This window comes from Canis lupus, chromosome 11 (genome assembly GCF_003254725.2).
Source record: "Canis lupus dingo isolate Sandy chromosome 11, ASM325472v2, whole genome shotgun sequence".
Classification (NCBI taxonomy): Eukaryota; Metazoa; Chordata; class Mammalia; order Carnivora; family Canidae; genus Canis; species Canis lupus.
Genome location: NC_064253.1, coordinates 32,262,065 through 32,284,344, shown reverse-complemented (window position 1 = coordinate 32,284,344; position 22,280 = coordinate 32,262,065). Strand labels below are relative to the sequence as shown.

General features: G+C 35.0%; 1 pseudogene; it reads right to left on the bottom strand.

Annotated features, from left to right (window-relative positions):
• Positions 1–1,001: 1,001 nt before the first annotated feature.
• On the bottom strand, positions 1,002–21,538 carry LOC112650370 (UPF0235 protein C15orf40 homolog; annotated as a pseudogene).
• Between the last annotated feature and the right edge of the window lie 742 nt (positions 21,539–22,280).

The window sequence follows — 22,280 nt, the reverse complement described above, 5'->3', positions numbered from 1 at the left end:
AGTCAACAAAACTCAAAGACAACCTACAGAATGGGAGAAGATATTTGCAAATGACATATCAGATAAAGGGCTAGTTTCCAAGATCTATAAAGAACTTATTAAACTCAACACCAAAGAAACAAACAATCCAATCATGAAATGGGCAAAAGACATGAACAGAAATCTCACAGAGGAAGACATAGACATGGCCAACATGCATATGAGAAAATGCTCTGCATCACTTGCCATCAGGGAAATACAAATCAAAACCACAATGAGATACCACCTCACACCAGTGAGAATGGGGAAAATTAACAAGGCAGGAAACAACAAATGTTGGAGAGGATGCGGAGAAAAGGGAACCCTCTTACACTGTTGGTGGGAATGTGAACTGGTGCAGCCACTCTGGAAAACTGTGTGGAGGTTCCTCAAACAGTTAAAAATAGACCTGTCCTATGACCCAGCAATTGCACTGTTGGGGATTTACCCCAAAGATACAAATGCAATGAAACGCCGGGACACCTGCACCCCGATGTTTCTAGCAGCAATGGCCACGATAGCCAAACTGTGGAAGGAGCCTCGGTGTCCAACGAAAGATGAATGGATAAAGAAGATGTGGTTTATGTATACAATGGAATATTACTCAGCTATTAGAAATGACAAATACCCACCATTTGCTTCAACGTGGATGGAACTGGAGGGTATTATGCTGAGTGAAGTAAGTCAGTCGGAGAAGGACAAACATTATATGTTCTCATTCATTTGGGGAATATAAATAATAGTGAAGGAATATAAGGGAAGGGGGAAGAAATGTGTGGGAAATATCAGAAAGTGAGACAGAACGTAAAGACTGCTAACTCTGGGAAACGAACTAGGGGTGGTAGAAGGGGAAGAGGGCGGGGGGTGGGAGTGAATGGGTGACGGGCACTGGGGGTTATTCTGTATGTTAGTAAATTGAACACCAATAAAAAATAAATTAAAAAAAAAAGGATGTATTTCTCAAAATTTGCTTTTATATTTTTCTAGACCTGTTGCTTTAATTTCTCCAAGATCTCTTCAGTGGTTGTGGATGCTAATAGCTTCACCACTTTTTTACGAGATTCACCACCCTCATCCAAAACCACTTACTCTTCCTAGCTCCAGGACCTTGGACAGGTACCAAAAGGGCTTGGCATGAGCGTCTCCTTCCGAAGTGGGGGCTGAGATGGCCGTGCTCACAGCTTCCGCTCTCATGTCTGTCACAATGTTTTGTTTGGACCCGGGTTTGGCGTGGATGGCTATGGTGACACCACCTCTGGGGTCCACCACCACAGGACCTAAGCCAGGAGGTGTCCTCTTTAGCTCCTGGCTCTTGCCCTTGTTTGTTGCCCCAGCTCCCTTGAGCATCTCGGCACCTAAGGGGAGCCGATGGGAGGCTCTGTCCCGCGCCCCGTGTCCCTACTGCGCCCTGAGTCCCTACCCGAGCTGCCTCAGCCCACCTCCCAGCCCCGGCTTCCCTGCCTGGAAGCCGGTTGGGGGCTGGTTTGGGCATTTGGTTGTTGTTTTTCCAGCTCTTTTAGGTGTAAAGTTCGGTTATTTGTTTGTGATTTTTCTTGCTTCTTGATGTAGGCCTGTATTGTTATAAACTTGTCTCTTATAACCCCTTTTGCTGCATCTTAAAGATTTTGGACTATTGTGCTTCCATTTTCATTTGTTTTCATGTAATTTTTTTATTTCTTCTTTGACTTCTTGGTTAACTTATTCATTTAGTAGCATGTTATTTAATTTTAATTATTGCTTGTCTGGTTGTGGATAACCTTGGATTGATTTTATTGAAAGATCTGTGCCTCCTGGTTATGCATTTCTGTTTCCTTCCCCAGATTCAGGAAGTTTTCAGTTATTATTTCTTCAAATATATGTTCTGCCCCCTTTTCTCTCTTTCCCTCTTTTGAGCTCTCTATAATTCAAGTATTATACTTGATAGAGTCACTGTTACCCTAAGACTATCCCATTGTGTGTGTGTGTATATATATATATATATATTTTTTTTTTTTTTTTCTTTTCCCAGATATTCAGTTCAATTACTTTGCATTGCTTTGTCTTCCAGGTCGCTGTTTCACTCTTCTGCTTCCTCTTGTCTGCTATTTATTCCATCTAGTGTATTTTTAATTTTGTTTATTGTGTTCGTCATTTCTGATTGTTTTTTCTCTCTTTGTTAAAGGTCTCACTGATATCTTCCATTCTCTTCTCAAGTCAAGAATTTTTATGATCATTACTTTAAATTCTCTATCAAGTTCATTATTTATATCCATTTCATTTAGTTTTCTTACTGTGGGTTTGTCCTGTCCTTTCATTTGAGACATATTCCTCTCCTCATTTTTTCTACCTCTCTGAGTCAGTTTCTCAGTGTTAAGAAAGTCAACTTCATCTTCTGCTCTTGAAAATAATGGCCTTATGAAGAAGAGGTCCTGTGGTGCCCTGGAGTGCAATGTCCCCTGTTCACCAGAACCTGGTGCTTCAGGGGTGTCTCCTATGGGCTTTGCATACACCTTGCTGTTTTATCTTGGCTACTTTTTTCCTTCAGACTACTTATCTACAGTGACTCTCTTTGCCTACGGTGGGCAGGATTTGGTCCCTGTGTTGTTAGTGGACCATTCTGGAGCCACCTTGGACTTGAGTTAGTCAGACTAGGCTTTTGCTAGAGGTGCAGTAGCATTAAACTGCAGGATACTTTTCTTGTATTGTCACCAGAAAAGTTTTCATTTGTGCATGGGGCTTATAATTACCAACTCTCTGTCCCCAGCTTGCTGCAGGGGCTTCAGTCTGAGTGGTGTGCATGGTTATCTTTCCAAGACAAGAGTCACTTTGGAGTGGTGCTGACCCCTGTCAAGTTCCTGGCACACACATTTAAACTTGTGGCCCCAGTTTAAATGGCCTTTAGCCAAGAGCATATTGGAAGGGGGGTGGTACACAGTGCCTGCAAGATTTCACACTGATGAGAGGGGACCTGCAGTCATTGTGGGACCAGCTTTCCAGGACCAGTCACAGTTTTAACAGGGTACATGCTGGTCTGCTGCAAAAGGAGACATGTTGTTGTTGCTGCCAGAATCAAGGCCAGCCAAGGCAGATCTGTATGGTGTGTGCAGTTTTAAGAAACTGCAGGCTGGACTTCCACAGGTAGGGCCTGCTGCTGTTGCTTAGAATGAAGGCCCTCAAAGCACATGGGTCAGGAGACCTGGGTGGGCACGGTTTATGCTGATCTTCTGGGGCAGAGACCTGCAGTGCAGGGACTGAGGCAAGCATGACTGGAAAGGGTGAATCTGCTGAAGTATGGGACAGTGGGAGTATGGGGGCTTGGTTTAAGCTAGTTAGGTAGTGAATGTGAGTGCTAGGCTGGTTCCTACAGGTGGTTGGTGTTGTTTATGCTGGGGGTGGGAAAGGGAAATGGTACTTGCCAACTTCCCTGTTCCTAGAGGAGTCTTCCAGTGATCTCCGCTCCTCAGAGATGCATAAACAACTCTCTCTTTTGCATGCCCCAGGTGCTTTTCAAACTGATGTTTCTGAGCTGTTATCTCCTCAGGCTGTTTGTTGTGCTTTCTCTTTAAGTGTGAGGACTCAGTTTCTTATCACCCTCCAGGCTCTCCTGAAACCAAGCCTGCTGATTTTTAATATTCTAGGCTTTAAGTCACACAGGTTCTAAGAATTCATCAAATTCAGCCTCTCTAATTTTCAAAGCAAATATTATGGGGATTTGTCTTTCCTGTGATGGTGTGTTTCTCTCTTTTGTCCACCCTTGAGGATCCCTCCATCCTGCAGAAGGTTGGGGATCTATTTAGCTCCCCACTATGCTTCTTCCTACTCTCTTCAATGTGGCTTCTTCTCTATGTTTAGTTGTAAAGTTTGTTCTGCGAGTATTCAGGTCATTTTCTGGGTTATTTACAGTGATGTGAGTGTTATCTGGTTGTACCAGGTTGTGGGATGAGATAAGCTTAAGGTCCTCCTATGCTGCCATCTTCCTGTACTTATTTTTTTTCCAGTTTTATTGAGATGTCATTGTTATACAGCATGTATAAGCTTTTGTAAAGGCTAATGACTTGACTTGCATATATTATGAAATAATTACCACAATAAATTTAGTTAACATCCATCATGTCATACAGATAATATGATGAGAACTCCTTGAATCTACCGTTGTTAAAGCTTTCGAATATACCATACAGCAATATTAACTATAGCCATTCTGTTGTACACTGCATCGCTAGTACTCATTGATCTTATTGCTGGAATTTTGTGTCTGTTGACCACCTTCCTCCAATTCTCTTCTCTCCTCTTGCCTCTGATAGCTGCAAATCTGACCTTTTTTTTTTTTTTTTCCTAAGAGGGATTTTTATTTTTATTTTTTATTTTTTGGTTTGTTTGTTTTAGATTCTACGTTAAAGTGAGATCATATATAGTATTGGCCTTTTTTAAAAAAAATCTGATTTATTTCACTTAGCATAATATCTTCAAGGCTGAACCATGTTGTCCCAAATGGCAGGATTTCCTTCTTTTTTTCTGGCTGAATGATATTCTACTGTTCATATATACCACAACTTCTCTACCCATTAATCCATTGATGAATGCCCATGTCTTGGGTATTGTAAATAATTCTGCAATAAACATGGGGGTACAGGGCAGACCTGGTGGCACAGCGGTTTAATGCCGCCTTCAACCCAGAGCATGATCCTGGAGACCCGGGATCGAGTCCCACATTGGGCTCCCTGCATGAACCCCGCTTCTCCCTCTGCCTTTGCCTCTGCCTCTCTCTCTCTCTCTCTGTGTATCTCATGAATAAATAAAATAAAATCTTAAAAAAAAAAAAAACATGGGGGTACAGATATCTCTCCAACATAGTGTTTCTATTTCCTTTGGATATATTTCCAGAAGTGGAATTACTGAATTATATGGTAGGTTCTACAAGGGCAAAAATACTCTATCTTCTATATCATTATTATGTCATCTTTATTCTTAAATAAATGCACATCATACTCCAAAGATCAAAATTACTGTCTTTGTTTTATATATTATCTGAGTGATCTTGCTTTACATAGAAGATATTTTCATCCTGTTAGGATGAGTAGCACCATTATAAGTTCTTACCTGAAAATAAATTGCTCAACCAGCCTAAGCATATTCACTTTGATTTATTTACATTGTATTTTAACTAAAGCGTCCTGCGTATTATTACCTGGCCCATATCATCATTCTTAGATCTTATCAATTCTGACCAAAATCCATTTTGGTCAGAATACACACCAATATAGGCCTGTATGTATGCACAGGCACTGTCTCTGTCTCTCCCTCCTCATCTCTTTCTAATCATGGAAGAAAGAAATTCATAAAATTGGGGATCATATTCTAGAATATTCTTTCTATTTGATTTTAGATAAGTTTCATAAACTCATTAAGACCTCATTCTCTTATCCTAAATAGCAATGTTCACCTATCTTAGTGGGTCCTGTGAGATAGGCATTAGAAAAAGTTTTATAAAGTGTAATGGACTGTAGAAATGTTCATTTGAATTATATTGACATACTTATATGAGACATATAATGTATATCCATAATTATATTTTCAAAATTATTGCTTCTCAATTAAGAATAAGCTGTTTTATAACTTCTTTTATTTAAAAAGTTAAGTTGACATACATTGCAGTTATTATTTAATTTTTCCAGTTAAATTTAACTTTGCTATAGTTGACTAGACAATAATTATAGAAGACACTTTGCATATTGTAAATCATGACAGGTACAGGTGGGTTTTTTTTTAATGTGTATTTGTTTTCCTTCATTCTTTTATTGAAACAAGACAATTCTCAAAATTTGTCTCTAACATGTTTGATAATATATATTTAGAGGGAAATTCATTTTTCTCATGTGCCCTTAGTGAAGTTCTATTTGTATAAGAATACCAATTTTTAGTTTTACTGTTAACCTCATTGGAGAATGAGTGAATTATCAATCTTCTAATGGGGGGGGTACATTAAAAATAGCATTCTTCTTTCCCTTTACCTCTTTTCCTCCCCCTCCTTTTTTCTAATGCTATATATATATAGTATATATAGTATATATATGTATATATACTATATATATACATATATATATATTATGTATATATATATAATATTCCTGTCATTTTCTTTCTCTTTCTTTCCCTCTTTTGCCTTATAGTATAAGGTGGGAACCATCTGTAAGCTATGTTACTATGCAGATGAAACTTTTTCTCAGGGTCTCTATCCTATCCAATGATTACTCGCTGTAATTCAACAATCTCAGTTTCACAATTTTAACTAATTAAACTCATTAATAACAATTTTTCTGATCCTCAATTAGTTCCAAACTCAGTGTGTTTGTGCACACACATCTGCATGCATACATGCGTGCCTGGTGGTTGGTTAGAGGAAGTGGCATGACTGATAAATCTAAAACACAAACTTTGTATTAATCTAGCTGCTAATTGATTTTAAAAATCCAACCACAAAGAGAGACAAAAGATCTCCTCTCAGATTAGTGGTCTTATTGATTACAAATTTCACATTTTGGGGTGCCTGGGTAGCTCAGTCGATTAAGCATCTGCCTTGGATTTAGGTCATGATCCCAGGGTCCTGGGATTGAGCCCACCTTGAGCTCCTGGCTCAGCAAGGAGTCTGCTTCTCCCTCTCCATCTACTATGCCCCCCCCACCTACTCTCTTTCTCTCTCTCACCTTCTCTCTCTCTCAAATAAATACAATCTTTAAAAAAAAGAAAATTCATGTTTTGTAAGGCATTCAAGAATTTTCTGGAGAAAAGTTTGTCTTTCTTTTCTTTCTTAACTATTACTGCTTTTATAAGGCACCACTATAATAGCTTACATGCCTTAATTTTCTATCTCTTAAAATGGATGACTTCTGCTCTGCTTTTTTAGTGAGTTTCACTTCTGTTAGTGTTTATTTTATCACATCAGGTGACACTTATCTAATTTACAGAATACTTTCTTAATACTGTTTATTTAGAAGAGATGTTAGTGGGGAATAATCATCCAACCTCACTTACACTCATAGTATGCCAACAAAAGCTCCACAGATGTTCATTTATTTAATCCTATTTTACAGATATACATGGAGATCGCCCTTGGAATTAGTAAACAAATTTGAGATCCTCTTAAATAAAATAAGGGCATTTCTATTTAAATTTAATCTTCTGCCTATAAAATATAAAGACTATGATGTAAAACAGAAAGCTTTATTTACATAGACATTTGAAGTGTTATATGTTGCAGAATAATCAGTTCTTAGTAATACAATATGGATACAATTTATGACTGATCAAAATAATTCCTAAAAGATACTTCATATGGAGAATCAATTATTCAATTATGATTTTGACATATGCAATATAATGGTTGTATACCTGTTGAAGCTATAAAAACTAGAAAAAATATTTAGAACAGCATAAATAAGAAATATGGTCTTGAATTTTATATTATTTTAAAAATTTTATTTATTCATGAAAGACATAGAAAGAGAGGCAGAGACATAGTCAGAGGGAGAAGCAGGCTCCCTGTGGGGGGCCTGATACAGGACTCAATCCCAGAACCCAGGGATCACACTCTGAGCCAAAAGGAGAGCTCAACCCCTGAGCCACCCAGGCGTCCCCCAAAATTTTCTTTAAAAAGTTTTCTCTGGGCCCAACAAAACAAATCTCAGTAAACACATAAACATTTCTGTACCTTATGATAAACAAAAAATTAAAGCACCAAAAAATGGTGGCTTATTGAAGACAAAACACTTGTAACATTGACAACCCCAAACTATAGCATCTATAAATTAAGAGCTTGCACATCATAAAGGAGAGTACTCATAATAAATGCATCAACAAACTCTTTAGAAAAAGATAATTTTCCAATAATAAATTTAAAAAGGTTAAAATTCAAAAGTAATAGTTAATTTACAAATTAATTATAAAATTATATTTTTCTATTGATGAGAAACAAAGATTATTTATTTTTCTACATAATTTATAATCATACATCATGAAATCAGCAATTGTAGGAAAACTGTATGCTTGCATACATTTTTTATCTTTCTCTGCCAATATAAAATAAGTGATAACATTTAGAAGCTAATCAATAATTTAATTTTAGGAATTCATTCTACAAGCATAATAAATGAAAAGTAAAATATTTTGTACTATTTGTAAAAGTAAAAATTTGGAAAGAGATACATGTTTAATAGATAACATAAAACTTGGGGAAGTAATGATTAGAGGTCAATTAGGCTATGCTTTTTCTTAAGAGTTTCTGATGATGTGAGGAAGTCATTTTTAAATAGAAATTAAAAGAGGAAAGGAAAAAGTAAAAACAAATTTCCAATTTGAGACTATTTAGACTAAAAGAGATTGCACACCTACACATTTAAATCTAATCAGTATCTAATTATTTGGAATATCAAAGTATACGTTTATTATGCTTTTTTATGATTTTCATAAATGAATATATATAACATTCTACCCACAAAAAAGGTATTCTTAAAAATGAAATACAGCAAAAAAAGTTTCCTCTATAGTAATTTAGTTTTGATTTCTGGATTACTTTATAATTTATGGCTTTTATTTTATCTTTATATATCCACTATAATGCAGGAAATATTTTATAAAAAAAAAAAACAAATCAAAAGCCTTTGCATTTCAAGCATAAATAGTTCTTGGAATCATCAAGCTGAGGTGTCTTCTTTCTGGGAAATGTATATAAAGAAAGAAAATTAAAATAATCATAAATATACATTGATGGAAGTGTTGCTTTGACTGAACCCCAGTTGCATGGATCTCATAAGCCTCTTATGTAAATAAAGCCTTTATATTCAAGTTATTTGATTTCTTTTTTTCATTTGCCTTCAATCATATAAACAAAAGCTTTTTGTCAAATAATGTCATTCCTGCCAGTTTACACGAATCAAATGAATAATTGATCCTCATGTTACACCACAGGGAGTTTCTTTCTTGGCTTGTATTTTTTTACAATAGAACTGAGGATTTTGTGAGGCAATTGAATCAACTATTTGCTGCCTTGTCTCTCATATGAGCTGTGTTACACAAATTGTATTTATTGGGGAGTTATAAATGACACCCTGATAGGTTCATGAAAAAAAATCACATTTTTAACTTTTTTACATTCCTAACAGGAGAAATCAGAACATGAATAAGTAAATAAAGCAGGATGCTTTAAAAACAATATATTAGAAAATATCTCTGTTTTGAAATTTCAATTTCTGATCTTTTTTTAGCAGAGAACTATTGTCTTCTTTATTTACCATAATTATCTGCAAAGCATTAACATCTCAGAGTTTTTGCTTAGATTCATATTTGAAAAGATAGATGTGTAGTACTACCAGTAGTAACTGATGCAGGCAGGCTGGGTCCGAATACCTGGAGGGGGTTCCAAAGGATCAGCCAAGATGGTGCTTGGCATCAGGCAGGATAGAAATCAAATGCAATCCAGCAAAAGTGAAGGCAGAGTTTACTGAATAGAGTAAGTGACAGGTAGAGAATAGTAGATGGAATGTCTTGGAGACTCAGAAAAGAAAGGAGAATGAGTCTCTTTATTGTTTGGGGTTAGGGGTTTGTATTGGAAAGAGATTTAGGCTATGTGTTCCCCCTTGAAATGGGAACCTAACTACTTTGACTTATTCGGAGGCACTATATAAAACATGGGTAGATATACAGAACACAAGTAGAAAAGCAGCAGAGATGGAGCTATTATTGTAAAATAGTCTCTTGAGGTTTTCTACCTCAACTTGGGCTCAGACTGTCTTAGATACTCCCAGAAACATTTGAGAGGTGCAAGGGATACTAGTTGGCAATTGGGAAAATTGATCAAGGAAAGGAGCCTTCTGAATATCTCTCAATGATTTTAGCACAAATCTGTGATTACACATTGTAAACATCATTGCTGTTTTTGATTTGTTGTTCCATATATAGAAGCCCATTTCCTCTTGCTCACAAATCAGATTATATTTCTTTCTCTTCTTGTTATTCCTTGCTAGATTTTTAAAAGATTATTTAACTAAAGGAAACTTTTAAGATGACATTATACACCCACAAGAAGAGCTTGTGAAATGAAGCCTGATTAAATTATCTTTCTTAGTGAAAACAAATCTTACATAAATTATTTTGTGCAAAAAATATTTCAGGGTATAGTTCCATTTTTAAGTAGTTATTCAAGAATAAAGCTTAAAAATAAGAAGAGCACCTGGGTTTTCAGTTGGTTAAGCATTTGACTCTTGGATTTGGTTCAGGTCATGATCTCATGGCTTGTGATGTGGAGCCTTGAGCTGGGCTTCATGCTCATCAGGAGTTTGCTTGGATATTCTCTCCTTCTGCTCCTCCCCACCAATGAATCTTAAAGTCAATCAATCGATTGATCAATCAGGAAACTGCCAAACTCTCTTTCAAATTGCCTGTAACTTCTCACCAACCATGTTGGTTTTAGTTTCTCCATCTCCTCGTCAGAACTTGGTATTGTCAGTTTTGTTTTTATCTATTCTAATAAGTAGGTAGTGGTATCTCATTTCTATTTTAATTTGTATTTCTCTAGTAATTAATGATGTTGTGTATTTTCATGTTTATTTGACACCCATAAAGTGTATCCTCTTTGTCAAAATGTCTCTTCGTATATTTGTAATATATCTATTTGTATCATCTATTTGTTGATTTTAACAGTTATTTATATACTCTGGATTTATATCCTTAGTCATAAATGTGATTTATATATATTTTCTCCCAGTCTTCACTTTATCTTTCTATTTTCTTAACAGTGTGGCTATGCAAACTTTTTAAAATTTAGATAAGATTCAAGTTATTTTTTTCTTTCATGCATATTTTTGGTGATATAATTAGTCTTTGCTGAATCTAAAAGCACATATATTTTCTTTTATGTTTCATTCTAGAAATTTTAATAACTTCTAAATCAATATTCCAGTTTTGCATTTGGAGGTTCAATTGTTTCTATACATTTTGTTGAAAAGGATATTCTTTTCTTATTAAATCTAGCCAACTTGTACCTTCATTATAAATCAGGTGATTATGTTTGTAGGGAGGGGCTTACTTTTGGCCTTTAATCAAATCCATTATCTAAATTTCAGTCCTTACACTAAGAGGTGGATTGCTTCACTTTTCCATACAATGATGACAGTTAAATTATCTATGTTAAAAGAGAAACTGAGGCATATTAAAAATTTTAAGAGTTTATTTGAACAAAAATGAATTGGAATCAGGCAGCGCAAAACCAGAAGTAGTTTGGAGTGGTCCACTCCAAGCTGGAGAAAGACTCTAGTAGAGAGATGACAAAAACAAAGCAAGGAAATTATGTGATTGACTGTAGCTTAAAGCCTTTTAGCTGCTTGTGATTGATTGTCCTTAGGTTTCAATTCATAACCCAGAGGCACTTAGAGGCTTAGATTTTGATTTGCTTGCACAGGCTGCCATGGCATTAGAGCCACCTCAGTATAATGGCCTCTATGTTTAATTAATTTAACACCTACCTTACATTGTGAAGATCAAAGGAATTAATACATTCGAAGAACTTCTGATCAGCAGCTAGCATATAGTGAATGCACTATATATGTTAGTTTATCAAACAAAATATCTGACTTCAAATCAGTAGACTGTCTCTCATCTCTCCTTTATGCTCTGAAATTCCCAGTATTTATTAGACAAGTAAGAGACAGATATGTAAGTAATCGCATATATGTTAAAAACAAATTATTGGAAAAATATGTTACTAACGTTTGTTTATGATTGGCAATTTGTAGTTAGAGGCACCTTGTAATAATCTCAGAAAACAAGAATTTCTTTCTTTTTTAAGATTTTATTTATTTATTCAAGAAACAGAGAGAGAAACAGAGAGACAGGCAGAGGGAGAAGCAGGCTCCATTCAGGGAGCCCGAGGTGGGACTAAATCCCGGGTCTCCAGGATCACGCCCTGGGCTGAAGGCAGGCACTAAACTGCTAAGCCACTTGGGCTGCCCAGAAAGCAAGAATTTCTCAGAGAACAGTTTGAGAAATGCCCTCCAGTAGGTTTGGTACGTAAAAATGATTAGCTTCGAAAGTTTTGCCATGCAGCATAAAAAAGAGAAATAAAGATATAGGCCTTATTCTGTATTTCTGTCTATAGAGAATGTTTCTTTGGGGACACACAGGGTTTGTCATTCACTTGCATCTGGAGAGAACCCAGTTCTAAACATAACTTGAATTTCCCTTTGAATGTAAAAGGGCTGTGCAATTTACATTTTTCCATATTTCCGTGTTTCTCAGCACACCAGGCTTCCATTCATCAAAGTAGGATAATTTTTCATATTGACCATAGCAGAAAACAAGTGTTGCTTCTTCCGTGGCTTCTATTACCTGTCTCTAATCTCTCTTCAGCACAACCCTCAAGCATTATCAGCCTTAGAAGAGAGTAAATTGAAAAATCAAAGAACGATTTTTAAAATCTCTGTGCAGCAGCTCTAAACACCGAATACCAACAAGGGGCCTCCCTGTACTTTTTTCTCTGTCATGAGGTTTGGCGATAAAAGCATGCCTGTGAGGGACAAAGGGACTCAAGCTCTCAGGGAGTAGAGCTCTCTATTCAGATCACAGACCTCTGGGTGATTGACAGGGGTTTCCACTCCCCTCTGTTCTTGGGCACCCAGCACACCCACATGTAGTCCCTCTGTCCCTTGTAGGTTTGCTTCCTCAGCAAGGATTTTTAGGACACATCAGTGAGTCCATAATTTGATATGTAATGCTAAAAGTCTTGGTAAAAATGATACTGTTAATAATTATTCTCCTTCATTATTCTAGGAAATTCATTCAGCAACAGTTGACAACAAACGGGCATCATCTTCCATTATTCTTATTAAGAATGTTCTTATTAAGAATTTTCGCACATAGTTATGTGAGAAAACATTTAAAAACAATGTATCTTTGAACACTTTATTCTAATAGTCCATGGTTCTGCTATGGCAAATATCAGTGAGTGAAATCTCTAGAATATGGTATTAGTAACAGGTTTGAAAAGATTAAATACATTTGTGTAATCTCTTACAAGGTGTATTAACATTTATTTGTTGTGATATAGAAAAACATCTTAGATTGCACCCAGTATAAATGAACGACATGCCACTTAGAAACTGAGAAAGTGTGAAAGAAAGAGCTCTACGGAAGATGGGGGCATTAAGAGCATTATTGAAGATTAAACAATGTAATACAATGTTCGTGTGTGTGTGTGTGTGTGTGTGTGTGTGTGTGTGTGTGTTTTAAGCCTCTAGATTACTTTTGAAAAAAAAAAACACGTGAGAATGAATAGATCAAGGCAATTTTTAAAAACCTCTTTATTGAGGTATGATTAACATATAAAAAGCTGTGTATTTAATGTTCACAACTTGGTGAGTTTGAAGCAAGGTTTCTGCAAAACCATCACCACAATCTATGCTCTAAACATATTCATCGACTCCTAAAGTTTTCTCCCACCCACAAAATGATTTTTAGACACAGGGTGTGTATTTTATATATATTCTTTTCTTGACTATGAACATATATGCACATAGTATGCAGACACTACGTGGATCTCTAATATTATTTCCCTTCCCAAGATACCGAATATATTGATAACTGCAACTAATAATAAACCAAAGGACAAAAGTCAAGATGAAATCTCTCAAAAGGTGTCTTAAAGGGTTAACATATTAGTATTTACTTTTATTAATTACACATATTCCATAAACTCTGAGGGTGAGGATGACACAAACAGAAGGCTAGCACTGATTTTTTTTTTGGAAAAAAAATACTCTATAAATTACAGATATTTACATTATGTTACATGTTGAATTGTGTCCTTTAAAATGGTATATGGAAGTCCTAATCCTTGCATCAATGAAAATGACTTTACTTGGAAATAAGGCACTTGCAGATATAATCAAGTGAAGAGGAGACCATGCTGGATTAGTGTGGGTCCTAAATCAATCACTGGTATCCTCCTAAGAGGAGACAAAGAGATACAGACACACATATGATGGCAAACAGAGATTGGAGTGATGCGTCTTTAAGCCAAGGAATGTCAAGTGTTGCCAGCAACTACCGGAAGCAAGGAGAAATGCTCATAACAGATTCTCCCTCAAAACAAACACCTTGATTTCAATTTTCTGGTTCCCAGAACTGTGAGAGAATAGATTTCTGTTGTGGTAAACCATCTAGTTTGTAGGATATTGTTACAGAAACTCTTGGAAACTAATATACTGCTTTTTAAACTATAATACTATAGTAACAGAATCTATAAAACATAATTATGAAAATTAAAAATAGCTGAAATTACAAAATCCAGAAGGAACTGTAACATTTATCTGACCAGATTGTCTTTTGTTAAAATTTTCTTTAGCTTTGTATGTTTTATATGTTTGCCACATTTGTAGTAGTTAAGTTTATTAATAATTTCCTTTGTAATTTATTGATTTTTTGTATCATAATAAAAGGGCTTTCCCTTTATAAAATATAATTCACTTAAATACTTTTACTGTTTCATTTTTATATTTAAATGTTACATCTTTTCCTTCTCCCTTTCCTTCTTTCCTTCCTTCTTGTAATATAATGAGAAAAGCCAAACTTTATGCTTCAACCAGCAAAAAGTCTCAATATTCTCTATAGTATTTAATATTTTCTCAAATGACTTAAACTGCCTTTTTTTATATCCTACATTATATATGACAATGACTTTCTTTTGTGCTTTTTATTCTGTTTAATTGATCTTCTTCTCTATTACTGAGAGGATGCTTTTTAATATAAATATGTAATATTTATGTATCTGGAGTCTTTATTCATTGTTACCTTTTTTGTTTCATATTCACTCAATTTAATAAGTAATATTTCAAATAAAATTTGGAATTACTTTTTAAAAAAGCATTATGATTTAATTTTAATAATATAGTTTATATAATCAGAAAAATAAAAATAATAATAGCAATTATTAGAAGATATTTCATTATATGTGTTCTAAAATTTGTGTAATCTATTTACCTATTCTTAGCAAGAAAAAATTAACACAGCAAAAATTCACTATTCCTACAATCATATGTAATGTCATCCCAATCTTACTCTTCAGTTAACTGAATCCATATCATATATGCTGTTTTTCTCTATGGATACATCATCCATCTGCATCTACTTAATCATAACAGTCGCGCATCTCTACACACAGATGAGCCATGATATTACCAAATATGTTTCCCTCAAATATGACAATTCCCTCAAAACTGTCTACATAATTGTCATCATAGATTTTATAAAAATTTAAGTAGTTTACTGATTATAATTGCTTTTCTGATTTGGTTAAAGTACCCTCTTAAATTTTTTTCTATTTATTTCTCTGTTGTCCTTCACTTTGTTTCCATATTTTGGAACAAAGCAAACAATAAATATGATTTTATTTAAGTACTTTGTAATTGATTAATTTTTCAAAGTAGAATAACTGAATGATGTCTACATTTGAAATACATATTTCAATTTTTGATATATTGCTATAATATATATATAGCTATAATGCATCTTTGAATTGCAAATTGAGCATCTATTATTAAATTGAGCATCTATTACTTATTTATCAATTTTAAAAACATTTTTTTTGTAATAACAATTCATCTCTGCCATTTTTATTATATGTATTCATTTACTCATTACTAATAAATAACCTAGAAATTTTGTCTGCTATGATACAATATTTTTGTTCTATTTTTGTCCATTGACAGATCTATTCTCATCAAATATCTTTTTAAAAAAATTTATTTATCCATTCTTGAGAAACACAGAGAGAGAGGCAAAGACATAGGCAGAAGGAGAAGCAGACTCTTCACAGGGAGCCTGAAGTGGGACTCCATCCCAGGACCTGGGATCACGACCTGAGCCGAAGGCAGGCGCTCAACCTCTGAGCCATCCAGGCACCCAAATATCTATTTTTTAAATAGATTATTGATTTTAAGTCTTGCCTAGAAAAGACTTTCTATATTCAAATAATTCATACAGTATCTTAGAATTTCTTTGTAACATTTTCATGCTTTTAAAAATATTTAAATAATTTATTCACCTGGATTTTAGTTTTGACTGTGATGAAGGCTGGGAATTCATTCTTCTCCTCTGTTGAATACCATGTATCTGCTACCATTTATGAAAGTGTTTGTCATTTTCCACTGAATCAAACTTGCTGCATTCATCTCTGTTAATATGTCATATTTGGGAATTTAGTTCTGATTTCTCTGTTTCGTTTGATTGGTTTGTATATTTTACATTAACACTAAGTTAATTTGATTAGTGTCTACTCTCTGTATTTTAATATCTTTTTATTTAAAAAGAAAACAATTTTTTAAGTAGGCTCTACACTCAACATGAGGCCTGAACTCACCACCCTGAGAGCAAGAGTCACATGCTCTACTGACTAGGCCAGTCTGACTCCCCTACATTTTAATATCTTTTTAAGGAAATGCTCCACTAAGTGGTTTAATAACATTACCATTTATTCTTATTTATTCTCAATTTTTGTTGCAGATATTTCTGCTATACTCTGTCACTTTCTTTTGATCTAACTTTAATCATGTATATTAGATGATCCTTGGGAATTTAGACTTACCTGTCACTGTCAGACCCTAGACAAAATCAAGGTCTTATCTAAGATTTTTCTTCAGCTCCTGAACTTTTGCAACACCTACAGCTTATTTGGCCCTAGTTTTGTGCAGTCCTGACTTAATGCTCCTTGGAGCCATCCTTAAAGAACAAAGGAACAAAGATGGTGGAGAATCACTCCAGGCCCCTAGCAATCTGATGCACAGTTCTCCATACTTTTTAGGTCAGCCCAGTGATTGCCTTCCCCCCCCATGCCCAGGATCCACAAACATAAACTATTATACTATGAATACTTTTTTTTCCCTTTCTTCATTACCCCTCTTTCTTCACTCTTGCTTCCAAAAATCATGTCCCAGATAAACTTACTGTACTCAAATCTTCCTCTCAAGTTTTTGTTCAAGTGAATAAAACTAAAGCAGTTTTAAGATCATTCGATTTAATTACATGAAAATCTCAGGATTCTATTGGGATTCCATCAAATAAATACATATATTAATTGAGAACTTATATTTTTATGATGATATCTAAGTATTTTCTATAAATAACTTTACATTGTTTTTATATATTGTTTTATGTCTGCTAATGGCTTTATAATTGTTTCATGTAGATGTCTTTTCTGAGTATTTCTTCATGAGTTTTTTTTAAGTACGTATATTTCATTTTTGCCAATGGAATATTTTCATTCATTTTACTCTTGATATTTAGGGTTAAATTAAGACAAAATGTCCTCATTCTAGCAAACCTAATATGGGAATTTTCTAGGTTTTCATCTTTTCATTTAGCAAAACAAGGAGATTTTATATTTTCTGAAGTTGATGTAAATCACTTTGTTTTCATCTTGTATTTGCCAAATTCTCCAAAGAAATGTTAAACCATAAAGGCGATAGTAGTTGTCCTTGTCTAGATAATTATTTTAAACAAAGTAGTTCATTATGTCATCAATTTTCATGCACCTTCTTTTGGGTTATTGGTTACAGTCTTTATTATACCTGCCTAATTGCTTTCTAGTCCAGTGATAGTAAAGGGTTTATATTATGTTGCTCTGTTGAATTTTATCAAATGTTCTTGCAGTATCTATTGATAGGATGCAATGATTTTTTTTCCTCTCGTTTATTTTTGATGTAATTAATTTACTGAGAGGCAGCTGGTCTACTAAGAATATTGATATGCTTTTTTCAAAGTCTCCATAAAATACCAGACAGGGCCACATACCATAAAGTTTGGGTACTCTTTTAAAGGTTATATTTTGTATTCTAAACCAGAAAACTATATATGGGGTTGAGATATCATAGTTAGTGTTCATGGACCTGAGAATGATGGAAATAGAAATGGGTCGTTTCACCATTATATCTAATAATCCACTTATACATTTTTTTCTTCTCCTCCTAAATCTTTAGACTTTGTTTATCCAGAGGACTTTCTACTCAGGAAGATGCTTTCACTAGAAGACCCAGCAATGATTTCATAGAACAGATATCAAGTTTTCCTCCTATAAAATATAAATTCCTCATGTCATTGAACAAACAGGGCACGATGGAGATTACTGAATTAAATAAAATGACCTTAAAATTGCTTTAGTTTTATTCACTTGAACAAAAACTTCAGAGGAAGATTTGAGTACAAGTAAGTTTATTTTGGACATGATTTTAGGAAGCAAAGGAAGTGGGATTGAATAGTAGGAATATATCTGGAGTCTAGGGAACTATTTGGGATAACTGAGTACTTCCATACCAGTGGCAAAAATTAATAAACAGCTACAGTTCATCTAAGCAATACCCTCAACACTCAGATATTTCATACATAATCATTTGAGGTACTTCATCAGTTAAAAATCACTGATCAACTGAAGGAGCTATTTTAGAATTTAGGGCATATGAATTAAGCAGTAAAAGAACATCATAAATAAGATTATGACAAAGTACAAAAATAAAGAATATAACGGTTATCTATATACTTTGACCTTATTTGTTTTGGTTTTGTATATAAAGCAACTATCTTTTTTTTCCTGTTATTCTTCTTACCAGTTATATTATATATATAAAGATTTTTATTGTTATTTATTATATAACTTATTCTTTAAATTATAGCATATGTAGGGGGCATTGTAGTTAACTAGAAGCAGAATAATTCTTATCCAGAAAGAACTACAAAGACTGATGTAACTGCTTGTCCATTTTGGGGAAAGATTGAGCTTCCTTCCTTTCTTCCTTCCTTCCTTCCTTCCTTCCTTCCTTCCTTCCTTCCTTCCTTCCCTCCCTCCCTCCCTCCCTCCCTCCCTCCCTCCCTCCCTTCCTTCCTTCCTTCCTTCCTTCCTTCCTTCCTTCCTTCCTTCCTTCCTTCCTTCCTTCCTTCTTTTTCTTAAGCAAAAAATGCATTGTTACTGTCATTATTGTTGTGTTAAAATTTAGGGATAAGCAAATGGATATATTTAAATATTCAGTAGACAGTGGCTATACTGTACTGCATGTAATCAGTTGACATTTGGTACCAATTTCTACTTCTTTCTAGTAAGTTTTCATTAAGAGCAGAGGCTGGACAGGTAAAACAAAACCTCTCATCCTCCTTTGCAACATTATTTAGATGCAAATAAGTTTCCATTAAGTGAATTCACTTGCCAAACTTGTGCTACATGCTTTGCTATGTGCAGCTTTGTCTATTTCTGTTCCTGCAAAGGTTGAGGACACTTGACCCTTGGGAGAACACTTTCAGTGGCAACAGCAGCCAGATCTAAAGATCATATCCCCTAAGCTTGTAGCACAAGGCAGTGACATCACACATAGCCTCCTGAATTCCACCCCATCCAATCCTTTTCCTTAAACCTACTTGCTTCTGTTAAATCCCATATCCTTAAACATGAAAACAGTTATTTTTGTTTTTATTTCTGTTTGATTGTTTGCTTTTGCAATGATACAGACTCATTGGAGATAGGAAAAGGAAAAAAAATAAATCGGGGAAAAGGAAGATTAAAAACCACAAATGTTTACAAAATGCTTTAACTCATGAAGGGAGATGGGCAGCCTGGATCGCTCAGCGGTTTAGCACCGCCTTCAGGCCAGGGCCTGATCCTGGAGTCCTGGGTTCGAGTCCCACATCAGGCTCCCTGCATGGAGCCTGCTTCTCCCTCTGCCTGTGTCTCTGACTGCCTCTCTTGCTCTGTGTCTCTCATGAATAAATAAATAAAATCTTAAAAACAAAAACATGAAGAGAGAGAGTGGAAGAACTGAATGGTAATGGAGGGAGAATAATGTATTTTATGAGGGGAAATGGTTGGAATATTGCTTACAAATAAGAATAAAGTTATGTATGTTTGATTAAGAGTGCTAGAGAAAGGATAGAAGCTATCGATTGAATTAAAAAACTGGCAAACCTCAAATCAATTCACAGAAAAAGTAAAATAATCATCATTTTATATTTTTGTCATATATTTTTAGTCATTTATTTATTTATTTTTCTTGAGGTTTAGATGTTTCTGGTACTTGATTCTCCAGGTCACTTATTTGAATCTCAGAAGAAATTATTTAGATCTGTATGTTTGCTACTAAAATATTTTCTTTAGGAACACATTGTTTTTCAGCTTTTTGAGTTTTTAATATTGGATTTATTTAAGTAAATGCATTGGAGTTATTCAGTTTGATCCTTTCATCTCAAAAGTAAGTGAAAGCTAAATGAATAAAAAATGTAACAAAGTGAGATTTGGATATTAAGATTCACTTGTAGAAATATGTTAGTCCATCACATAGTAATGCATAAAAGGCAGTTTATGCATTAATATGCAACCCGTTCCCTTAGAGCATTTACTTTTCTTTTTTTTAAAGATTTTATTTATTTATTCATGACAGACACAGAGAGAGAGAGAGAGGAGCAGAGATACAGGCAGAGGGAGAAGCAGGCTCCATGCAGGGAGCCCGAGGTGGGACTCGATCCCGGGTCTCCAGGATCACACCCTAGGCTGAAGGCGGTGCTAAACCACTGGGCTACCAGGGCTGCCTGAGCATTTACTTTTTAAAAAAGTAATTGTCAGTCTTTTCTCTGCCCCATATGAGCTATAAGTCACTTTAAAAATATCCTTCTTGTTTTATAACTGAGGATTGTCTTTCTCAAGTACTGAGAGCCATCTCTTTGAAATATAATAATCAAAGAAGATAATGCCCCTATCTCAGGGTCTCTATTGGATGGTTTTGGTGGATGCCTTGCTACAAGCTGTAAATGACCTCCAGTTGGGAAGATATGAAGAAGTTTACTTTTGTTTTGGAAAAGGCCAATTGACAAACACAGGCGGACTGTGATCCTCCTGCTGCAAATATTAAAAACATTTCAGCTCTTTGTTTCAATAGAGTTGAACTCATATTCTGGATTCTCTGCCCAATTAGAATACTCTCAATAAAATCTTTTTTGCTTTGACAGAGTTCATTTATTAACAGATATTAATGCTAATTACAGGATTATAGACCTTTCATTTCCATATGCTATGGAAATGAAGAAAAAATTGACTGTAATTCTTCCTTCTATCCTTTGTTTATTCCTGGAAAAATACTGACAAGATTTGTTTGTTTGCTTGCCCAATATTTACTCTACTTTTTTTCTAGTGCATTGAATGAGCTGGTCTTGATAAAATACAAGCTAAAGCAAATTTATTTGGTTTTACAGGTGATCCCTTTAAGTTGTTCCTTTGATATGCTTTTTTATTTTTTCTTTTAAACATCTGGATGAAATTTTGGCCTTTTGGAATAAGTCTCAGGTAATAAACAAACCCAGCTGACTTTCAAATTCCCTTACTCTCATCCATCACCCAAGTTGATACAACATTCAACTGGAAGGTGATGGTGATCTCTTCTCCTGCCCTCTCCTTCCTTCCCTCTTGCAAGATGTTGTCGGTAGTACCTCTGGGGTTAGGCCTAAAGGGACAGGTTTTAGACATCTAGACGAAACGCAATCCAGCAGATCATGGGCACCAAACATGATCCTTCCTCTTATAGTATATATATATTTTTTGGGGGGGGGATTCCTCATAAATCCCTTATCTGGGCACTTTGGACTATAGTTCCCTGGTATGGGCAATGCTTCCTCATCTTTAACTTATGACTCATCTTCCTTACAGTTCCTGGCTTTTTGGGATCTAGTCCTCTCAATGCATTTCTTTTGAGGGTAGATTCTTGTGAAATAACTCACATCTAGACCTCTTTCTTCAGTGTTAGTTCAGTTGAACTAAATCAGGTTCACAGAGGCAGCAAGTGTCTTTGCATGACCAAATCGGAAACGTTGCAGGCAGTTCTCAAGGTGGTTCCCTTTCTATCCCTGCCAGCCAGCATCTTGATTTCAGATTGTTTGTAAATTATCAGCAATCTCTAAATGCCAAAAAACGTAGGCCAAATAGCTTATGTACTTCTCTTGTGTGAATGTCACTGGAATTCAAGTGAGAGAGGAGCAGCCTCAGTCCTTTTCAAGGATTCATCCTCCCGGGTATCTGAAAAGAGCCTACGAAAACATTCTTATTCTGCAGCTCCCCAGTTTCTTCAGTACCTCTAAGTCAGAGATCTGGTCTTCCCTGATTAATATCATCTGGGTGAGTAATGAGTTAAAAGTGTCAAAACCTGTCTTATAATAGCTTAGCATAGCTTAAGTGAACACTGCAATTTTTTTCCTGCATAATCTAGGGCAGT